Genomic DNA, 21,364 nt, shown 5'->3' on the forward strand with positions numbered 1-21,364 from the left:
CCTCCTGCGAGGGGCATCTCGACGGGCTTGCAATTTGCGGGTCCCAAAGGACTCAGTTGCGAGCCCCTGCGGGAACGGGACGGGACCTTACAGGGAGCTGCGCTGCGCTGCGCCGCGGCAGGGAGAAAGCTGGCAGCAGCCAGAGAACGCAGCGGGGCAGCGCGTGCGGCTCCCCAACCCGCGCCGCGCACTCTGCGCGCGACACTCTCCCCCCGCCCCTCTAGCTCCCCAGCTGATTCATTGGCTGTGACTGCCCAGACTGGCCGGCGCCGAGCGCGTGACATCATCCATTCACACTGCGGCCCAGCTGGCGCCGCCAGGGCGGTCGCCGTGGCAACGCGGACGCCAATCTCAGGACAATGATTTCCAGCTGCACACAGCGAGCGGCGCCGGGCTCACAGCGCAGGCGCCGACAGGAGGCTTCTGTGGCCGCCGGCGGCCACTGGGCGCTGGTGGCGCGCGCTCTGCTCGTGGGAAGGTTTGAGGCTGCGCGCGCGCTCTGAGTCCCCTAGGGTGGTGTCTGCGCTGCGCCGCGCCTCTCCCACTTCACCCAGCGGCGGAGTCGGATCTGGTGGCCCTAGTCAGGCGAAAAGGAGTGAGTCGAGGCAAAGGTCTCTGCAGCAGCAATAAATAATAATAATAATAATAATTCAGATGAATGGGGCTCTGCTAGCACCTTGGAAATGCAGCCTGGTGCGTGTTTTCTAGTGAAAATGTTCTGCCAAGAGAAAAGGCAAAAGCTTGTATCTCTGGAGGCTGAGGGTTCTTGCCAGCTTTTAGCCCCAAGCCTAGCAAGAAAATAGATGCTGGGGCTAGTTGCCCTTGTGTAGGAAGCACAACACGTACGATCCCGATCCCAGTGCTGCATGAACATTGCAAAATCAAAACGTAAGCCACCTGTGCTACTTGGATTCTGTTGGCTCCCGCCCATTGTTGGCCCTCTTCCCATAACAGCTCCATGGCCTGAGTAGAGAACAGATGGAGCTGTTCCTGCTGCACCAAACGTTTGGACTCTGTTGCACCCAGGTGAATGAGGACCACAAAAACCTTGGAGTTGGCGTCAGGCACCTGCTGCTGGCTCTTTACAGGCTTTGGACCACACTTGTAAAATCTAAATGGAAACTCAGGTAGTTAGTTTTGGAAAAATCTCCTTTTCAAAATGTCAGTGTTTCCACCTTTCACAATTTCATTTAATCTTTTTTGATATTTTGTGTTTCTGTTGAAGCCCTGGTTTTTGAAGTCACGTGATTACTTAAGAACCATAGCTTTCATGTGAAAAATAGGTAGCTTTCTAGCCTTCCTGGTTATGGAGAAAAGCTTGTAAATTGGATGCCACTGTGACCTAAGATTCAAAAATCAAGGGCCCAAATGAAAAGTCTCTCTACTATACTATTGCTAAAATTCTCATGATTTTTAAGCCTCTCTCTTGATGTTAGGTGCCTGATGCTTCATTTTTTTTAAAAGGTTCAAGTCAGCAAAACTGTGATTTTCCCAAATTATAAGGAACCAATGTCAGATCAGCAGCTGGAACAAATCAAGATGTTTCCATGCTCTCAGCATTGGATTCAGACTGCTGTCTAAAACCACTATTTTAATTTAATAGTTGCTACCTGTTGCATTAGAATTTATTGATTCACACTCGATAACTAAAAACAACTACACATGGAATTGTTTGTTATGGGCAATAGTAAATAAAGCCAAGAGAATTCTTTACAAAAAAAATAATTGCATTCCATTTGACTCAAAATGGGAACATGGCAAAATGTTACTTTTAAAAATAGTATGGACAATTTAAGTTTGATTATAATAACTCATTTGTGTCTTTAATTTATAACATTGATACCAAATTCTTTAGAAAGAACTAGTCTATCATAGTTGGCACCTTATATAAATGGTCTAAGCATAATTATGATTATATTTTCCACATTATTTTGTGTTTAAGCACAAGGATTCAACATTTATTCAAAAGCAAACTCCTTGTATTTACCTGTTGCAGCTGATATTGTTTACTCTTCCCCTTCCTGCTAAACAACTTCATTTCCATTTATCAAATTTCTATACGGAACACTCTTGCTCCCTGTACCATTCATCACTTTTTAGTTTGCTCTTTTTTAATGTACAGCACTTGACACCTGCACTGTGCATGATCAAGCCTTTACTGTTGTCTATTCTACAGGGGAGAGCTTCATATGGAAACCTGCTAAATGCTTAAGTGCTTTGCTGGATCAGTGCCTATGGAAGTACTTTCAAGATTAAGGTCTATAGTAGCCTATGGTGATGTATAGCCAGGCAGTAACAATTGTAACTCAGTGCAATCTAAACCATTCTCCAGGAACTGAAGTATGTATGTCACTCAGTGTCAGGAGTCACATTTGAACTCAGCACTTCCACTGCCAAGATCTGGTGTGTTAGGAATGTTTAAGGCTTTCTTATGTTTTCCACTAAGAAACAGCTAACATTTGCTACAACATTGTAATTATGGCAACACTCAGAAAAGCAAATATGGGGTGTGTCATTTTCAATAAGTACATGCTTTAATACAATGTAGCATGGCCTACAGGCTATGTTATCTTCAAGGAGCAGGATACGGTTGTTAATGTAAATATAAAATATAGCTACATTTAAGAATGCTTAGACATTAAAATGATTGTTTTACTGATCTGTGCACTCATCCCAGGCATCAGTAGCATCAAACAGTCACCCTGATACCTTAGAGTGAATGTCTGAGCTAGGCTCAGGGTTTTCTCTCTTTAAATTTGAATTGTTTGTATTAGCGGGGTTTCACATCTCATGCATCTGATAACTGGAATGTATTCAAGCACCTTTGTCTTATCCTGATACGCATTTTTAGTTCATTTTTGTGAAAGTATAAAGCAGTCTTGAGTGCCAATAAATCCAAAGTTATTTATTATTTAATTTTGGGCTAGGTTGTCACTAGCCCTACATGCATACGCAAGGGAGTAAGGGATGTAAGACACTCCTTCTTTTAACATCATGGGTTTCCAGGCAGGCTCTGCAAAGCCTCTGAATCCTTTTTCCTCCATCCAGCTGGGTGTGAGGGGCAGAATGTGGTGTGGCTTTGGCTTTGTCCCCCAGTGTGTTGGCCAGCATAGCCTGTGCTGGCACACGAAGTAAATTACATATGCCTGGTAAAGATTCATCACCATTATATCCTCTCAGGAGCAATGAGAAGAGTGTTACTCCGAATCATAGTTTGCCCATACGGCAGGGCAGCTAGGTGCTGTCCCACATTCAGGACAGATAATACAGTGCTATCCAGAAGTTTATTAGTAACTGTCACCCAAAATGTGGCTACGTGGACTCTCCCCTCAGACCCTACACTACCAGCCCTCCTAGCTATCTTTGAAACACTATTGACTTTCTGAGAAAGCTACAATCCATTGGTGATCTTCCAGAAAACACCAGCCTGGCCATTATGGATGTAGAAGCTCTCTGAACAAACATTCCAAACAAAGAAGGACCACAAGTCACCAGGAACAGTATCCTTGATGATGCCACAGCACACTTGGTGGCTGAGCTTTGTGACTTTGTCCTCATCAAAAACCATTTCAGATTTGGGGATGATTTATATTTCAAGTTAGTGGCACTGCCATGGGTGCCCGCATGGCCCCACAGTACACCCAACATTTTTAGAAGAATGATTCCTCAGCACTTGTCCTCAAGTGCCTCTCCTCTACTTAAACTACACTAAAGACATCATCATCATCATCATCTGGACCTACAGGAAGGAGTCCCTTAAAGAATTCCACTGGGATTTCAACAGTTTCCTCCCCACTATCAACCTCAGCCTGGGTCAGTCCACACAAGAGATCCACTACACTGCAAATAAATGTTGGTCACAGATATACCATCCTCCCGAGAGGATATAAACAGTGATGCATCTTTGTCTGGAATATGTAAACCTACTAACTTCTGTATTTACCTACATACCTCCAGCTTCCCTCCAGAACACATCACACAATCCCATAGTTTACATTCAAACCCTAAAACACAATCACATTTGCTCCTGTCCTTCAGACAAACAGCTACAGGATCTCTATCAAGCATTCTTAAAACTATAGTACCCACTCGGATAAGTGAAGAAATAGATTGACAGAGCCAGAGAGGTATCCAGAAGTCACCTATTACAAGACAGACCCAACAAGGAAAGTAACAAAATACCTCTGGCCAGCATCCCTCAGCCTCCAGCTAACGCCTCTCCAACACATCATCAAGAATCTACAACCTATCCTGGAAGATAAATTCCTCATTCTCACAGACCTTGAGAGACAGGCCAATCATTCCTTACAGATAGTCCCCACAAACTGAAGCAAATACTCACCAGCAATTACACACCACACAACAGAAACACTAACCCAGGAACTGATTCCTGTAACAAACCCCGTTGCAACTCTGTCCACACATCTAACCAAATGACACCACCAAAGGTTCCAGTCTATGAAAGCATATTTCCCAATACATTTGTTAGTGTTTAAGGTTTCACAAGACTCCTTGTTGTTGTGTTTTTATTTCAAAATATGTTTGCCCCAAATTTTGTAGGATGCAGAAGGCATTTGCTTATTGGGCTTGCAGGGAAAGATTTGGCGTTGCTGTATGTGGGATGTGCAACTACTCTGATGAAAAGAGTTTGGTTCTCCAAGGTCTTCTGCGGTGCTATCATACGCCTATTTGATGGAACATGTTGGATGTAGACAAGGACAGGGTTGGAGGATCTGCCAATATGTTGGTCCTCTCTGGTCCATTCTCATTCTTGATGTGTGTATGTGGTGGGGGGAAGGAGGAAAGCGTATGATTGAGAATTCTGTAGACTTTAGGTTGTGCTAGTGTTTATGTAAGAGCTTCAGGTTTGATCCACAAGCAGTGATGGAGGTATCTTTTCTTCATGGAGATCCGTAGTGATTAGCTTATGAGCTTCATGATTTCAGTGTGTCTGGCTACTTGTTGGGATGAATGCTACTCCTTGCTCTGAAGAGAACTTACTTTTCACATAGGTTGCCATTATTTTAATTTTGTCTGATGGGACTATGGAGAAAATTTTCACATATTATGATAGTGTAATAGTTGCACCATCGTAAAAAGGCAGTGTCATCATGAATTAAAGATGAGTCAGCCTCAGAGTTACTCAGTGTCTAGTAATATAAACTTATAAGATAGACTTGAGAAAATGGCAGAGATCCAATTTAGAACCTTAAATTCAAATATCTTTGAACTTTGGAGGCTCATGGAGAGCTGAATGCAAGACCCAGTGTCTGAACTTTTCCCTATAGTTTTAGTTTTGGATATGCTTTGGGATTCTGGTTCAAATTTGACTCTATTTTTGGGAGATCACCATGAAGCCAATTCTAAACCAAAATCTCATAACAGCTCTTCTGGTCTAAATCCTAGATCTGACTGTACCTAAATCAGGGGTGTGCAATAATTTTTGATGGGGGGGCCACTCAAAGATTTTGGAAAGTGGTCAAGGGCCACACTCTTCCATGATATTAATGGAGGAGATGCAGGGTCTGGAATGGAGGTTGGGTACAGAAGGGAGCTTGGGTTAGGGACTGGGATGCAGGAGGGAGACTGGAGTCTGGGAGGGAGTTGGGATGAAGCAGGCGGTTGTGACCTAGGGCAGGGGACTGGAGTTCAGGGGTTTGTGATCTGACCGAGGGTAGGAGGGGATTGTGATCTGGGGCAGAAGATTGGGGTGCCAGATCTGGGAGAGTGTAAGAGGGGGACAGAGGGTTTGGGTATGTTGAGTGTGGGGGGAGGGGAGGCGAGGCAGAGAGTTGAGGTAGGAAAGGGCTGGGGTGCCAGAAGCAGGTTGTGGCCAAGAGACTTATTTATCAGCTGCCAAACTAGCCAGCATGCCTGCAGTGCTTAAAATGTTTCCCAGCCAGCCAGCCTGCCTGCCTGGCCATGTGCTTCATGAATAACTGAGCCCAGGAGAAGGGGCGTGGTTCTTCTTAGCTGCCTGTTATTCTTACAAGCAGCTCCCATTGGCTGGTTTCTGTCAGAAACCTGCCAATGGGAATGTGCTGGGGGCGTGGTCGCTCCTTAAACATCCTCCTCCCCCTCCACTTTTAAAACAGAAACGGAGCCCAGCCCTGCAGGTGCATTTGTGCACAGCACACAGGGTTAAGGGGCAAGCTGTGGGGCTTTCCTGGGGCTCCCTGCTGCCTCAATGGGTTGTATCTGGTGGCTTGGCAGGTTGGATCTGGCCCACAGGCTGTATTTTGGCCAGGACTGACCTAAAATCCTTGAAACTTACCTTAAACCTGACCCCTTGCTTCAGTGATACTAAATATACAAATGTTAACTGTTGACCCAAAAAGAGAATGAAAAAAGGAATACAAAGGCCTTATAGTCTTTCAAAGGCCTCTTTAAACTTTTCTATTTTCTATTATATCATCAAAGAAAGAGTGTTAAATGCAAGCAGGCATACATAAAAATTCACATGCTGGATAGGAGAATCATACTTGATGTGGTTCAGACAGTTACGCAGTGTCATTTTGTTTACCTCTATTTGTGTGTGGGTGAATTGTGTGTCTATGAAATGTAGTGGCTTGGCTGTTCTGGAAACTGAAGCCCTCCAGTTATCTATAGAAAAGATACAGCAACAGCATAAGCTTTCCTATACCAACATGCCTATGTGTCTCAATCCTGTTCAAAATGGACTAAGAGTGAAAGGGGTAATTCAGTTTCTAGGCTCATTTAGTCCTTGGCCTGTGCTGAGACTGCCAACAAGGTTGTAATTTGTGGGGCCAGGTGACTTTTAAACATAAGCTTCCACAGGATAATGTATTCACTGGTTATTTTCCTTGCGTTTCTGCCATCCACCAGATCTGGCCCACCCATTCAGGGAAGGAAATAATGTTCATACTGCAACTCTATTTAATTGATCAGGAACTAGCTGACAGCCTATGCTCAGCCAGAGATTTTCAACACTTTTCTTCAGCAGAGCTCTGTGGGATAAGCCACTTGGGGCATAATCTTTTCCAGTAGAGTATAAACTGTTGCACAAATAAGCACAGGTAAATAATGATGATCAAAGTTTGTGTAAACAGGCATCTTATATGGTTGATTAATATTGTGTTTTAAGATTTTTCTTCATGGATCTATCTATTCTTCACCCATGCCCCACTCTTCTTTTCCTGTGAACTGATTCATAAAGGAGCTGAGTGCAGATGATTTGAGACTTAGAACCACCCAGCAACAAGAACTGCACATAGTGCATAATTTTATATGTGTCTTAGTATTATTAACTCACACCTGTCCTTAAATATAATCTTGTACATCACTCAAGGATTTATAAGGAGTTTGTTCTTTCAGAAGTAGTAGTATTTCATTTGAATTTTGTGGGCACTCCATTTAAAATTGTTAAATAGAGTGGCCACAATGATTTGATGAAGGGTGGCCTGCCTATGAGTTCTATGTTAAATCAGCAGTAATATCACTCTGTTTTTTCACATTTTATAATTCTTTCACATTTTAAGGGCTCTGGTTCCACATCAGTAGATTCAAAGGTATGAAAGCCTTGATAACACTTAGGGCTTGTCTTCATGTACAGTGCTACAGAGGTACAGTGGCACTGGTGCAGTATAGTGCTTTAGTGAAGACACCTTTACACCTATATGAGAGCTTCTGCTATTTGCATAGTTAGTCCACCTCCATGAGAGATGAGATGTCAATGGGAGAAGCTGTTGATGTAGTGCTATCTACAATGGTGACTAGGTCAGTGCAATTACATTACTCAGAGGTGTGTGTGGATTTTTCACACTCCTGAGCCACACAGTTATACTGATAAAGATGTGTTGTGTAGAGTTGGCATTAGTCTCATCTCATAGTGGCTGTAAACATGCTCATCCTTTGCTGAAGATTTTGTGCTTGGTTGGGAGTTTCACTAGGCTTTGTATTTTCTCTAGTTGTTTCTTAACCTCTGCTCCTCTGGGTTTCATGTATTCCTATAAAGGCTAGCTTATTCATAAAGTTGGATTGGATGTCCTCCTTTGCCAAGATTCTTAATGCATTTTTTTCTGCTGAATTATTTCCCCCTCTTCTGATCAGGGTGGTCTCCTGAAACTACTTAAAAAAACAGTGTTGTACACCGTTCTCTGTATAAGGGGTTTTATATTCACCGACACTTGATCCAGCACTCATTGAAGTGTATGGCAAAACTCCTATTGACTTCAGTGGTGCAGAATCAGGCATCAAGACTGTGCTGCTGTTTCTCTTTCTTCAGCCCCTGCGTTGCCCCCCGAATCAAAGTGTCATATTACCTAAATTTCAGTTTGGTCTTGAAATGAGATGCTCGGTATAACTAACGACTAATGCACATTCATTTTCTTGGAAGATAGGAGATTAGAATTTTTATTTCTTATTTTCCCCAGAAACTTTTAAACTTCAGATCTCACTTTGCTCCTCCATGTAACTTTTATCAGCTAACCTTTTCTAAGGAACTTTGAACATCTTTTGAATACCTGTTTCTACTCTCTATGACTGATTTATTAGCTCTTAATATAGAATTATACTTTTGCCATCATTAACTACTCCTTTTCTGTCTAAAGCTTGTGGGAGAAATAGCCACAGTTAAGTCCTTGCAAAGAATCATTCTACATTCAAATTCACTCTCAAGGTGGTATTTATAGGTTAAGTAAACTTGTTCTTTGTCTGTGTCCATAGCCGTGCTGCAAGAGATTTGGACCGGGGAAATACATCTGCTATTGACTTAATGGCTCCCTTTTTGATTTTCAGAGACTCAGTGTAAGACTAAGATGCTGGAAAGGCTTCTCGTAGAGGCACTCTTTGTAGATGACTGCGTCTTGGTGGCTCATAGACAAGAGGACCTTTAAGTCATCACTGATAGAGTTTGTGAAGCATCCCAGCTCTTCACTTTCACCATCCGTCCTGGGTAGACAGAGATCTTGCGCCAAGCAGCACTTCATTCCAAGGTACACAGCTGAAAAATGTAGATCAATTCAAGTATTTGGGAAGCACCATCTTGAGTGACTGCTCCCTTGATAAGGAAACTTCCTCCAGAATTAATAAAGGCAGATGGGCCCTTAGCCAGTTCTGAACAAAAGCCCATAACCAACACATCTGTCTCTCTACCATATTGAAAATCTACACTGCAGTGGTTCTGACATCTCTCCCATATGGATCTGAGACATGGTCTCTTTATAGATGTCATATTAAACAGCTTGAGCAATTTCACATGCATTCCTTCTGCTCAATAGTGAGTATTTGCTGGCAGGAGAGTGAGACCAGTATTAAGGTCCTTGAGAGAGCAAACATGATCAACGTTGAGGAAATGCTACTGCATGCACAACTTAGGTAAACCAGATATGTCATCAGAATGGAAGACCACTGTCTCCCTAAAGCAGGGGTGGGCAATAATTTTTGATGGGGAGGCCACTCCAAGAATTTGGAAAGTGATCAAGCTCTGCACTCTTCCATGATATTAATGGAGGAGGTGCAGAGTCTGGTATGAAGGTTGGGTGCAGAAGGGAGCTTGGGTGTAAGGGAGGGAGTTTGGGTTAAGGATGCAGTTGTGACCTTGGGCACTGTACTAGAGTGCTGAGGGTTGGATTGTGACCTAGGGTAGGGAATTACATAGGAACATAAGAATGGCCGTACTGGATCAGACCAAAGGTCTAGCCCAGTAGCCTGTCTGCTGACAGTGGACTGCGCCAGGTGCCCCAGAAGGGGTGGACCAAAGACAATGATCAAGCGATTTGTCTTGTGCCATCGATCTCCAGCCTCTGACAGAGAGCAGGGACACCCTGGCTCATAGCCTTTTATGGACCTAACCTCCATGAAATTATCTAGTTTCTCTTTAAACTCTTTTATAGTCCTAGCCTTCACAGCCTCCTCTGGCGAGAAGTTCCACAGGTTGCCTATGTGCTGTGTGAAGAAGAACGTTCTTTTATTAGTTTTAAACTTGATACCCATTCATTTCATTTGGTGTCCTCTAGTTCTTCTATTATGAGAACTAATAAATAACTTTTCTTTATTCACTCTCTCCACACCACTCATGATTTTATAGACCGCTATCATATCCCCCCTCAGTCTCCTCTTTTCTAAACTGAAAAGTCCCAGTCGCTTTATCCTCTCTTCATATGGGACCAGTTCCAAACCCCTAATCATTTTAGTTGCCCTTTTCTGAACCCTTTCTAAGGCCAAAATATCTTTTTTGAGGTGAGGAGACCACATCTGTACACAGTATTCAAAATGTGGGCGTACCATAGTTTTATACAGGGGCAGTAAGATATTCTGTGTCTTATTTTCTATCCCTTTCTTAATAATTCCTAATATTCTTTTTGCCTTTTTGACTGCCGCAGCACACTGTGTGGAAGTTTTCAGAGAACTATCCATGATAATGCCAAGATCTCTTTCCTGATGTGTCATAGCCAAATTAGCACCCATCATACTGTATGTAATTGTGGTACAGGAGGGGGAAGCAGGGATTTGGGTTGTGAGCTAGGGCAGGGGGGGATTGTGCTCTGAAGCAGGGGATTGGGGTGCCAGATCTGGGAGGGGATATAGGTACAGGAGGGGGCAGAGGATTTGGGTATGTGGAGTAGGAGGTAGGAGTAGGGGGCAGAGGGACTGGGGTGCCAGAGACAGGCTCAGGACAGAAGACTTACCAGCCAACAGCCGTTCCTGAATCAGCCTCCCTGTGTGCTAGTGTTCCCTCTAAGCTGTGGGGCAGCACAGCTTCACAGGTGATTGATCAGCCCCACCCAGTCAGTCAGCTCTGTGCACAGAGCCCTGAACCTCTGACTGGGTGGGGCTGATTAATCACCTGTGAAGCTGTGCTGCTGTGCAAACTAGAGGGAACACCCCTGCCCTGCCCCTGCACACAGGCTGCAGCTAAGTGTTTTGGAGCCCCTTGTTCTTTGTGGTGGTCTGTTATTGAAACAGATTCTGGCCAGAAACTGGCCAATGGGATTGTGCTGGGGGTGGGAACAGCTCCTAAAGTTTCCCCTTTCCTCTTTTTAAAAGAAAAACTGCCCTGCAGCTGCGTTTCTGAGCAATGTGCGGGTGGGGCAAGGCAAGCAGGGAGCCTGCCTGGGGCTCCCCACAGCATCCGTGGGCTGGATCTGGTGGCTTGCTGAGCCAGACTCGGCCTGCGGCCTGTATTTTGCCTAGGCCTACCCTAAATAGATCTTGTATGGGAACTGAGTCAGAGCAACAGATAAAAGGATCATCCATTGAAGTAGAGTCTACATGAATATAAAACGTAGATCAGCATCTGATTCATATCTGCTGGAAAGAATGTGCATGCAATCTGCTCCCTGCCTTAGAAGTATCCACATCCATATTTGCACCTTGGCAGCAGCAAGCAGTCTCATAGTGCCTCGCTCTTAGGAGAGTGTCGATGTATATGTGTGCGTGCTTGGGATGCTTGTCCTGCTCTGCCCCGCTAGACAGCAGGGTTGGCATGCTCCTACAGAGAAATGGGGTCAGGGCACTGGTGATTGTCCCACGCTAACCCACGAGGCACTAAGCTGGAAGTGGGGTCAGAGCATGCACATGCACCCTGCTCCTTGGTAAGCGCCTGGTGTGGCGCAGTGAGAAAAACACCCAAGTCCCAACCATGCTCCTCCGCATCTGCTTGGTCCTGGGAAATAATGAGCTTGGTTCTGGTCTCAAACCAGTTTTACACCATTTACTTTAGAGAACTATTCCGTATTTACATCTGAGTATGTGAATCAGGCTTGCTGGGTGCTCAGCAATAAGCAAAAGCCAGTCTAAAATGAGTAAGTCTGGAATCTGAGTAGTCATGGGTTTTCTGTTCATTTGTCAAAACATGGAATTATTAATAAAAAGCTTGCGTGAATACTTTCTATAGGTACAGAATGTGCTTTCATTTTTGTCAGTTTTCAAAGAAGTTAAAAAAGATGGACAGAGTCATTTTCATTTCTTTAGATCAGAACATGAGTTTTGTTTAAACAGTTTAGCTGAACAATTATTCTTTAATTTTTCCCCCAAATGATTTAAGTGCCTGTAAAAGATGCTGTTTTGACAGCGCTGGAAGATGAAGACTCTTTTTTTTTAATCCACCAAATAGATACAAGTGGCAACGGAAGCTTCTCCACAACACCATTCCAGTGTATCATAACCCTGTCCTGAAATCACTCTTTCAAAAGCTATGTTTAAAGCACAGTCAGAGGTGTGATTTCAGCTATCTTTAATCTAGCACTTCTAAAAATAGCAATGAAGACACGGTGGTAGCATGGACGATAGAGTTGGCTGTAGAAGCCTGCCTGGAACCCAGGGCATGTACTTGTGTCAGTAGCCCATGCTGCTACATCTTCACTGCTATTTTTAGATGTGGTAGCTAGATTAAAGCTAGTGTTGGGTCTGCCTATCTGAGCTGCAATCACACCTTCAGCTGCAATATAAATGTACCCTTCGGCTGAGAGGGTATTGCAGGAAACAGACTAATGTATTCCTTCTTCAGAGACTCCCAAGATAGGCAAATCATTGTCTGTTGCTGCAGTAATGGCTTCTTACCTGTTCTATGAGAACTGGAGTGAGACTCCTTGCTTATTTTACATAGACCATTAAATGATGGTCAGATGGTAGGTCACTACTGATTAGGGATGTTAAATTGCATTTAATCAATGTATTGACTAGTCGATGAAATTTCCATCGACTAGTCGATTAGTTGATAAGTGGGGGAAACTGCGGAGCTGCAGCGGGGTTAGCTCCTGGGCCGTCCAGCTCTTAATAATACATTTCAAAGGCTGAAGCCCAGCAAGGGGGACCAGGCGTGAGCTGGGAATCAGCTGATTCACAGCTCGTGCCCAGTCCCCAAGGATGTCTCTGCCTCCTCTGCTTTTAAGTCGGCTCCCTCAGCACCGGCTCCTGCTCCCCCGGCTTGCTGCCTCTAATAGAGGTATCAAGAGGAGGGAAGCAACTAGTCAAGTCACTACTCGACGATCCAATAAGCTTGTGCTAGTTACTTACATCCCTACTACTGATGCCAGTTAGGAATGAGGCATTGACCTATCAGTAAAAGGATCAATCTCAAAACACCACACACTCCTTCTGTATGATGCATGTGATAGTTCTGCTGCAACTCTAAATCCATAATGAACAGCAAATATACATTATTTTTCCAGTTCTGTTCTCCATGTGCCTGCCATCAGCTTTCTACAGAGACTGAGTGCAATCTTTTTAAAAAACAGGAGTAAAAAAGAAAGAAATAGCTACACATTCATTAGAAGCAAAATCAATTATTACTTTTAAAAACTACCTGCTTTCAATTAACTAGGAAATTATCTAACTGGTTACTTAATTTGCTCTGGCTGGCAGCCTCACAACTGCTTTATGCTGAGTGGAGCATGAAATTAAATATATAACAACTTTCCTAATGGTTATGTTTATAGAAACATAGGTGGAATCATAGGTATTCTGTATAGTATAAAAAACCCTCCATAAAGATAAATAGTGGCTGCTGCTTTAGTGCACTGGATATCTAGAAAAAAACCTACCTCATTTTAAATTATTTCAATATTTGTTTTATAATAAAATGATCTTTAGTTTAACTGATTTAAATATGTACTTGGATATTGGATCTTTTATTTTTTTTAAATACTTAAAGGGAAAGGTGGCTCTGGTAACATCCTTCTGATAAAATCTTACCTGGCTGGTAAACTCTTTATATTACTAGCCAATTAGCCCGTCATAAGATGGGATTTTCAGGTCTTCTCTCCTGAGTGCGCTCTCTCTCTCTCTCCTATTGCCTATTCCCCTCTCTCTCAGCTCTTCTCCGCCTCCTGACTCTCTGTCCGTCTCTTTCTTTCTCTTCTGCCCCTCCTGCCTCTCACTTTCCCTTTCTCTTCTCCTCCTCCTCCTCCTCCTCCTGCCTCTCTCTTCCCTCGGTCTTTCCCCTTCCCCTTCCCCTTCCCTCCCGCCGTGGTGCTTGGCTGAGTGCTGCCTGATCAGCCGGGCTGCCGCGAGGGAGGGGGGCGGGAACGCACATGGCCAGGGGGCGGGGCTGTGTACGTCACTGCCCTTCCTTCCCCTCCTACCGCAGGGGAGCCCAAACGGCCCCTTGCGCTGCTGGCTCCCCAGGCGGCCCGGCTGAGGGGCGCAGCACTCAACTGAGTGCCACAGTGGGAGGGGAAGGGTGGTGGTGACGTACACGGCCCCATCCCCTGGCCGTATATGTCACTGCTCCACCCCCTTCCCCTCCCTCCGTGGTGGCTCGGCTGAGTGTTGCACGCTCAGCCGGGCCGCCGCGGGGGAGGAGGGGCGGGGTGGTGACATACACGGCCAGGGGGTGGGGCTGTCTACGTCACCGCCCTTCCCTCCCCTCTCCCGCAGTGACCCAGCTGAGGGGCGCACCACTCAGCGCCACGGCAGGAGGAGAAAGGGGGGGGGGCGGTGATGTACACAGCCGCGCCCCCCTTCCCCCTTCCTGTCCCACCAGGCCCATCTGAGCGGCGCTCAGCTGGGCCCCGGCGGGGGAGCAACCGGCCGCAGTCGGCCTTTTGGGGTCCGGCTGCGGCCAGTGGCTGCACCCCCCCCGCCAGGTCTGCTTCCTGCCCCCCTCCTCCCATCCAGCTCCACGGCCCCCGATCCCCCCCCAGCTCTGCTTCCCACCCCCTCTTCCACGGCCGCCCTGGACACCCCCTCGCCAGCGCTGCTTCCCTCCCCCCTTCCTCCGGCCCCTGCATCTTCCCCTACAGCCCCCGATCCGCCCCCAGCTCTGCTTCCCACCCCCCTTCCAGCCAGCCCCGCCCCCTTCCTCTACCTGCGTGGTGCCCCGCCCTCCTTTCCTCCCTTCCCCCCTCCTCCGTGGCGCGCTGCGCCGCTCCCAGCTAAGCGGCGCTCCCGCCGGGCTCCGGTGGGGGAGCAAGCGGTGGCAAGCGGCCCTTTGGGGTCTGCGCTCCCGCATGGGTAGCACGGACCCCAAACAGCCACTTGCCACCCTCGGCCCAGCTGACTGCTGCTCCCACGAGGCCCAGCTGAGCGGTACCCACCTGGGCCTGGGGCCGCTTACTCCCCCGCCGGGGCCCGGTGGGAGCACCACTCAGCTGGGAGCGGCGCAGCGCGCCACAGCGCACCACACAGGGAGGGGAAGGGGGTGGGGCTGGCCGGAAGGGGTGTGGAAAGCAGAGCTGGGGGGGGGTTGGGGGCTGTGGGGCTGGAGAGGAGTATGAGGGGGGTGGCCGGAGGAAGAGGGGAGGGAAGCAGCGCTGGTGGGGGGGGGATGTCCGGGGGGCCATGCGGCCCGAACCGCCATGGAGCGAGGGGAAGGGGGGGGGGCGCTGACGTACACGGCCAGGGGGCATGGCCGTGTACATCAGCGTGACAGACACACAGACACTGGGCTACTATATATATGATGCCATATAGAATCTTGGAAGTGTAAGGACTTGAAGGAACCTCAGTTGATCATGTAATCCAGTCCCCTGCATTCAGTGCAGGGCTAAGTAATTACTAGGCCATTCTTGACAGGTGTCTGTCTAACATAGGGGTGGGCAATAATTTTTGATGGGGGGGGCACTCCAAGATTTTGGAAAGTGGTCAAGGGCTGCACTCTTCCATGATATAATGGAGGAGGTGTGGAATCTAGGATGGAGTTTAGGTGAAGAAGGGAGCTTGGGGTAAGGAACTGGGTTGCAGAAGGGGGAGTGGGGTCTGGGAGGGAGTTTGGGTGAAGGAGGGGATTGTGCAGGGTTGGGCAGGGTACTGGGGTGCAGGATTTTTGAATGTGACCTAGGGCAGAAGAGGGTTGAGACTTAGGGCAGGGGTCTGGGATGCAGGAGTTAGGGTTGTGACATAGGGTAGGAGGGGATTGTGATCTAGGGCAGGGGATTTGGGTGCCAGATCTGAGAAGAGGCAAGATTGGGGCAGAGTGCTTGGGTATGTTGAATTGGCGGCAAAGGGTTGGGGAAGAGAGGAGCTGGGGTGCCAGAGGTAGGCTCTGGCCAGGAGACTTACTAGCCAGCAGCCCAACCAGACTGCTTGCCGGCCGAGCTAAATGCTTGTAGAGCTTAAAATGTTTCTCAGCCAGTCTACCTACCTGCCTGCCTACAAAGGCTGCAGGGCCATGTGCTTGTGTGAATAACTGAGCTGGAGGGGCAGAGAGCATGGTGCTTCATGTGCTGCCTGTGTTTCAAACAGGCAGCTCCCACTGGCCAGTTTCTGGTCAGAAACCTGCCAGTGGGATTGTGCAGGGGGCCAGAGCAGCACCTGAAGCTTTCCCCTGTCCCTTCCAGGATCAGAGAAATGGCCTGGCAGCCACTTTTCTGAGCAGTGTGCGGGTCTGAAGGGCATGCAGGGGAGCCTGCCTGGGGCTTCCCACTGTGTCCATGGGCGGGATCCATTGGCTCGGTGGGCTGAATCCGGCCCACCGACCATATTTTGCCCAGCCCTGCTCTAACTTGTTTTTAATAATCTCCATTGTCTGAGATTCTACAGCCCCTGTAGGCATGGGCGGTTGGTGAAGCTTCCATCTGGGGAGGCAGTAACTTTCCAGCCTATGCCCTGCCCCTTCCCAGCCTAAGCCCCATCCCTTCCCTGTGCAGTCCCCACCCCTTCCCACTGTCTCCCTCCTCTCTTCCCTGCACATCCTGTGTTCCTGTTCAGCGCGTGCTTGTCCCCTTCCAGTCAGATCCTTGAACCCAAGCAAATTATTTTTGAAAAAACCCTCCACTTTTCTGCAATTTCTTTCTCAATAAAATGGAGCACTTTTTGTACCATGTGCCAGAAATGCAGAAGGTACCAATTTAACAGCTCTAAATTTGGGAATAAGAAATGTCAGTCACAGGTTTATTATATACCCTCATAGCTAATATGCAGGCAGCTTGCAAATGCTCCAAATTCCTCTCATTGATCCTGGGGACCCCATAATGGCAAGCGCCAGTTAAAGCTAATTGAGAAATCTCTGTTCTTTCTTCACACAGTCAAACAAGGTGTCAGGCCTCGCCCTCAGCTGGCATTTGTCCCCTGACAGGAAGAAAATGACTAGAATCAGACCACAAAAGTTGCCACCTCACTTTCACTTCTTCACACAAACAAGTTGAGGGCTTCCTATGTTGATTGCTTCAACAGCAGTAAGCATTGCCAAAGGGCATGTGCCAGTAAAATACAGGCTGGTTGCTGCTTTAACAATAATAGTACCCATTCAGCTCCAGAACCAAGAAGGTAAAATGTCCCACTGAGGCAGCATGATAGTGACAGCTTTATAGATCAGATTGGCAGTCCCAGTATACCCAGGGGTGAAGGAACCAAATCCCCAGCCCTGTTCTCACCAGGCAAACGTAATCTTCCAACCACTGAAAAGATTTCAGACTGAAAAGAGTTGAGACCTATCCTACTAATAACTTCTCTCATCCTCGCTACCATGTCCCTCCTCCCTCTGCTCCCCCTTTCTTCCCTTCACACCCCTTTCTCCTCAAGTCCCCACTGCTCAAGATTACTGCCCTCCCCAATCAAGTGCCTCCCTCTTTCTTACCCACCAAAGAATTTGAACAAGTAAAAAAAATTGTCCTGCCTCAGGCATCTGCTTATCTGTGGAAAAGCTCTGAAGGGCTCCTCTGACCCAGGCGGAGGGGGATCCATTCTTCCTGGCTATTTATTGTTCTGCACAGTTCCACTTGCAGGCCAGCACAGGTCCAGCCCTCCCTGCTGCACACACACACAGCATAAGGCTGGCTGGCCTACCTGCATCTTTGACTAGCCCTTTGAAAAGTGATGATGGCGGAGGGCTGGTGGAGTCCTGCTCTCACTACACCTGCCTCTTCTGGCAAATTGCTCCAGCATCACACAATGAAAGGAGGAATCATCCCATAAAGTCCCAAATTGAAATTCTCCTGTAATCCAGGAGCAGTGGCTACTGCGTGAATAACACAGAAAGATTTTGAAATTGTAAAAAACACATTGCAAAATTGCACTTTTCAGCACCTTCCATCTGACGACATCAAAACACATAACTAAAACCAATGAATTTACACAAACTCCTGTGAGGCAAGCAAATATTACTATTATCCCTTTTTTTTGGATGGAGAAACTGTGGCATAGGATAATTAAGTTCTTTAACCACTGTGGGTTTTTTTAATCAGTGGAAAAACTCCCTTGAAGACCAAGCCTTAAATCAGGCATGTCCAAAGTCCGGCCCGCGGGCCAATTGCGGCCCGTGTTCCGGTTTAATACGGCCCCACAGGTAATTTGGCAATATCTGTCTTTTATGGCCCCCAACGAATCCATATGTATTGAGATGAATACATTGTAAAATCTCTGTTAATGTCAGTTGGTCTAAATAAGTTATAAATATATTTGGACACAACACATATACTTGGTGTTATGTTCCTGTTCATATTTTTGAACTTAAAAGTTGACAGACAACCTTTATTACCAATAATATGTAATGTACTTTACAATGTTCCTGACATATATTTCAGCTTCCTGGATTTTTTTTTCATCTGGCCTTCAGATATGAAAGGCAGAGTGATTTAACACCTGTTTAGATTTGTCATCCATGTGACGAAATGAAAAGTATGCCGTTTGCAATAAACTTTGCATAAAATAGTTAATTTGCATTTAATTTTAATGGTTCAAAGAATGTCAGGCAAAATGGTCGGCCCTCACGCATGTTCACTTCATCAAATCTGGCCCTCTTTGAGAAAAGTTTGGACACCCCTGCCTTAAATGATGGGTCCAATGTCATACTGGAAGTCTGCGACAGGAAGGCCATTAAGAAAACCCCTGATCTTTACATTTCTAGCAGAGAGGAGCACAGGCCACTGTCTGCATTGAGGTGGGGAGATCACCCTGAAACTCCAGCTTCCCCCAGTATAGGAACTCGGCAGTGAGGCTGCACCTGACCCTAACACAGTGTAAGGGCTGCCCCTGACCCTCTGTGCCAGGCATACCAGATGTGGCTGGGCAGGTTCAGCCCAGGATGAGCCAAGTGTGGAGGAGGTAGGGGGATCTGGGTTGGGAGCAGTCTGAGTGTGAGGGGCTCAGTGGGAGATCTGGATGTACAAGGGTTCGTTGGGAGGTTCTGGTGTAGGGGCAACGGGACTCCGGTTGAGTTCAGTAGAAGAGTTGAGGAGGGGGGACGGACTTGGTGTGGGGTCCAGGTACAGCTTGCTGGGGCTCAGTGGGATGGGGGGTCTGTGTGTGGGGAGCTTGTTGGATGAGTCCAGGTTTAGGGGAGCAGGGCTTGTAAGGTTGAGAGTTAGATGGGCCTGCTTAACCAGGGAGCCACAGCTGGTGTTGAGTGGACTCCTGCTCCACCCCCTACCTGAGTCCTCATCTTCTTCTCTTCTCCATCCCCTCACGCCCCATTCCTTCCCCACTCTCTCTTCTCCCCACCTCCTCAGCCCCCTTTTCCCTCATTCCCACCTCCCTACTCAACTCCACTGCAGGACACAGAAAACAGGAAGCATGTGGGCAGAGGACAAGAAGGGGAGGGAGCTGGGCAGCTACCTCTGCAGGGCTCGTTGTGCTAGGCACCCCCCCCATCCCACCACTCCATACACTAGCAAGGGGGAGGGGGACCATCGGGAATGAGTGTGGGGAGAGGGCAAGGGGAGAAGAGCCCCCAGTAGCAGGCTCAGTCACAGCTGGGCTGGGAAAGTGAAACCAACCCCCCCCCCATCACTCCACACACTAGCAAAGTGTGTGTGTGTGGGGGGGGGGGGGGAGGACAACTGAACAGGGAGAGTGCAAAGGAGGAGAAGGGGGTCAGCAAGGAGGAAGCCCATTTTGCCCTCCCTGGGCCAAGGTGAAGGAAGGGGCGACTGGATGGGGTGAAGGGCTGAGCAGAAGAAACTGGCAAGCAGCAGCAGCAGCAGGGACACAGCAAGCTGGGTGGGGTAGTCTCTGAAGAGCAGGGCTAGCAGTCTTCCTGGAGCTGGTGAGATGAATGGAATTGCAGGCTGCTGCAGTAGCAGCAGGGAGAGCCTATGTGACTATAATTTGAGCTTTGTGTCTGTTCCATGAAGGTACAGGGCAGGTTCTCCTCAAGGCTTCCTGCTACTCTGCCTTCCCAGCCGCCCTGGAACCTGCCTGAACCCCACTAAACGTTCCACAGCAACCCCACGAGGAAGTTGGAGGCAGGGAGGGGCAGGGTGGGGCCAGCATGGCTCCAGTTTTGGGTAGGCTGAGCCTCTCTGCCTTACAAACCAGACACCCATGCCCGTAGGTAATTTGTTCCAGTACTTAACTACACAGAAGGGATTTTTTCCTAATATCCAATCTACTTAATTTGCCTAAGTTTACCCAAAAGTAGAGGTGGGAATATAGTCCAGGTGACCCAGGTCTACGGCCAGTGCTTTATTCATTAAGCCACATGGGTATCTAACTTCAAAAAGAAGATAATCATCTTCCTTAGCAATATTCTCAAAGATTGTTTAAAGACTACAGGATCAGAGTTCAAAGCAGCAGACTATGTAGTCAAGGTTTGAGACACAGACGTGGTAAATGCCTCACTGTTTGCTTCGTGTCTTGACTTGATGTTCATGGCTTTCAATACAATTTTTAAAGATTCTTCACACTTTGGTAGGTGTCAACCCTTCCACAAAAAGCAATTGAGGACCAAAAAGAAGCGCAAGCCACTGCTACATAAGCATGGCTAGTTATAACAGCTGCCTCCGAGCTGTCTCTCAACCATGAAAATAGATCAGTACCTTTGTGAGCCTTCCCGGAAGTCTCCTGTCTTCTTTAAGGATCCAACATATCAAATACCTTCAAATAATAAAAGCAAATTGTAACTAGGTTACAAAAATGAAACCAAAACAGAGGCAGCTTGATTTTCATTTAAAGTAAGGTCAATTTACATAACCCTGGCAATGTAAAGGACCTTATAAATAAGAATCAGGCCCCAATATTCAAGAACATAGGTTTTTACATTCTAACAAACTGGTTAGTTAACAAAGAGGCAAGAAAGAAGACTACTCAAGGAATTGGTAGGCAAAACTCACCCCAAGATTCTCAAACAGCCATCAGTGATACTCTCAAGCAAAGCCATCTTGGCTAATACTAACCATTGACATCAACTCCCTTTCATCATTGTCTTCAGTGAGAGCCACTGAGAAGAACAATCACCTGTTCTCGCTCAGTGTCTTCCATTGTGGTTGACTTACCCCAGCAGAACTGCTGGCACTATCTTTATTGGAGTAGAAGCTAATGTAAGCACATAAAGGCGTTAGTGTAGATAGCAGGGTAAGAGGAGTGTTACTGAAAAATGTTATGTGCACTCTGTTGCTATGCCTTTAGTTTTAAAAATATCTAAATGTTACATGAGTCTCAGATCTGGCTTTATTTACATAAAATATTTACACATGAAGCAAGACAATTTCACAACTTCAAAATGTATTTTCCTGTTAGATTAATC

At 46.8% G+C, this 21,364-nt stretch overlaps 1 long non-coding RNA gene across 8 annotated transcripts in view; it reads left to right on the forward strand.

Moving 5' to 3' along the window:
- The first annotated feature begins 332 nt into the window (after positions 1-332).
- The window catches only part of LOC149525317 (uncharacterized), a 156,874-nt gene continuing 135,842 nt past the window's right edge, over positions 333-21,364 (forward strand). For 2 of the 8 annotated variants that reach the window (XR_016348614.1, XR_016348621.1), the window contains exons 1-2: positions 333-611; positions 955-1,127. This is a non-coding gene — a long non-coding RNA (uncharacterized LOC149525317). Of the gene's footprint in view, positions 612-954; positions 1,128-8,757; positions 9,323-21,364 lie in introns of those variants that run through there. The other 6 variants (XR_016348616.1, XR_016348619.1, XR_016348620.1 and 3 more) reach the window with 6 other exon arrangements.

Source organism: Pelodiscus sinensis, chromosome 2 (genome assembly GCF_052426305.1).
Source record: "Pelodiscus sinensis isolate ZL-2025 chromosome 2, ASM5242630v1, whole genome shotgun sequence".
In the NCBI taxonomy this organism is placed as follows: domain Eukaryota; kingdom Metazoa; phylum Chordata; order Testudines; family Trionychidae; genus Pelodiscus; species Pelodiscus sinensis.